The sequence below is a fragment of the Camelus dromedarius genome, chromosome 27 (genome assembly GCF_036321535.1).
Source record: "Camelus dromedarius isolate mCamDro1 chromosome 27, mCamDro1.pat, whole genome shotgun sequence".
Classification (NCBI taxonomy): Eukaryota; Metazoa; Chordata; class Mammalia; order Artiodactyla; family Camelidae; genus Camelus; species Camelus dromedarius.
In genome coordinates, this window is record NC_087462.1 from 2,170,419 (window position 1) to 2,172,773 (window position 2,355).

Genomic DNA, 2,355 nt, shown 5'->3' on the forward strand with positions numbered 1-2,355 from the left:
AATTTAACCCTCCCAGGCTGGATTTGATCCTTGGACCACAGTGTGCCAACACCTGTGTCTTAGTTTCCTGGGGCCATTAAATCAAAATGTTACACACTGGGTGTCTTGAACCAGACATTTGCTGTCTCCCAGCTCTGGAGGCTAGAGTCCAAAATCAAGGTGTCCACAGGGCTGGTTCCTTCTGAGGTCAGGGTGGAGAATCTGTTTCTGCACCCCTTCCTCGGCTTGCAGGCGTCTGTCTTCGTGTTCACATGGCCCCCTCCGTGTGTGCACCTCTGCCCAAATTCCTCTTAGAAGGATGCCAGGCGTATTGGCCTAGGGCTCTCCCACAATGGCCTGCTTTGTAGCTTGATCACCTCCGTAAAGACCCCCTCTCCGAATACAGTCACGTTCTGAGGTCCTGGGGGTTAGGACTCCAACATATGCATTTGGGGAGGATACAGTTAGTCTCATAATGCCCTGTTATTAATGTGGGTGGTGCTGACTCCTTGCTGCATAGTATTCCATCAAATCAGTACAGCTCGCTTTTTTCATCTGTCCTAGTAAGGACGGGCATTCTGGTCGTTTCCAGTTTGGGGTTTTTATGCATGAAGCTGCTATGAAGCTCCTACGTGGGCCTCCTGGTGGATCCATGCAGCTCCGATGACAGGTGTGCACCTGCCTGTGTCAGCTAGTAGTGTCAGGCTGCTCCCCAGAGGGGCTGCCGCAGTCCCCCCCTCCACAAACACACACACAGGCTCCCAGCGGCCCTTGGCATCATCTGCCGTTCTCAGTTTTGCCCCGCTGACAGGCGTGAAGTGGCCCCTCACTTCTGCGCTACTTTGCATAGCCCCCGGGCTGGCCATTTCTTCTCTCCTCTGAAAGCCGTCCCCTCGTGTGCTCTGTCCACTTGGCTCTAGGGGTGCCATCTTTTTACAGTGGTTTTGAGGAGCAGGGCCTCCGTATTGCACAACTCCAGGGCAAACAGTCCCACTGAGACAGCTTGGAACTCAGGTTAGAGGGACAATGGCTGCCGCTGCAATATAGCAGCTCTGGGTAGGAGTTCCTTGTGTACTCCAGCTCTTGGCCCTGCCATTTTCCCTCCTGTCCCATCACCTGTCTAGTCACTCTGCTCCTAGTGTCCTTCTTTGGACAGAAAGATTTCATTTGAATGTCATCGAATTCACACATACTTTGCCTTCTGGCTTGTAGTTCAGAAGTTTTGTTTAAGAAGTTCTTTCTCACCTCCTGGGTTCTACAGCTCCCCTCTGACACCTTCTTCTATCAATGTTCCTGCTTTGTCTTTCATGTTTCAGTTTTTAATTCGGGGGGCGTCCACTTCTTCAGGTAACGTGGGTCTGGGGACCAGTGTCAGTTTTCTCATGGGACGCAAGCCTCTTTTCCCCAGTGCCATTGGCTGGCCCCACAGTCTTCTGCTGGTTGGCTTGTGATCTCACCTCCGCAGATATCCAAGGATGCACCCTGGGCTCTCAAATCTCTCTGATTGGTCTGTTTGACTATTTTAAACATCTGGCCGCACTGAACACAGTTGGTGAGCTGTGGACTCTCACACGCTCCATTTGACAGTTGGGAAAATTGAGGCTCAGGGCAGGAGCACTTCTAAAGTCATACTGTGGGAGGATGAGGGTACAGTCAGGACCAGAAGCTGGAGTGGGTCGAATGTTTCCATTGGTTCCATTTATATCCACTAGTCTAAAGTGGAGGAGGGGGGAGGTTGCAAAATTTTTCTCTAAAGGGGTGGATAGTCAATATTTTCAGCTTTGTGGGCCAGTCTCTGTCATGACTACTCAACTCTGCAGTTGCACCACAAAAATAGCCATAGACGAGATGTAACTGAATGGAGTGGCTGTGTGCCAATAAAACTTTATTTATGAAAACAAGTGGTGGGCCAGACTTGGCCCCTGGGCTGTAGTTTACTGACCACTGGCGTAAATGTTTATCAAACCCCTAGTGGGTATCAAGCCCTGTTCCAGGCCCTGGGGTTACAGCATTGACAGAAATGAATAAGATAACTTCAGTGATGAGGCTACAGAACAGAAAATAGGATGGTAGGTGGGTGGCAAGGGAGAGGGAGACAGGAGTGGAGGCCTCAAGTGGAAAGTGTCCTGAAAGATGAGAAGTCAGCCTTGAAGGTATTGGGGAAAGGTGTTCCTGGCAGCGGGTGCAGCCTGTGCAAAGGCCCTAGGGCAGGACCATTCCTGGCATGTTGGAGGAACAAAGAAACCTGTGTGGCGAGGTGGAGAGAGGGAGGAGGTAGGGACAGGGAGGGGATGGGGCGGGTCATGCAGGGCCCTGTGGGCCGAGGGGAGGACAGTGGATTTTACCCAAAGGGAGATGGGGAGCCATGGAGATATC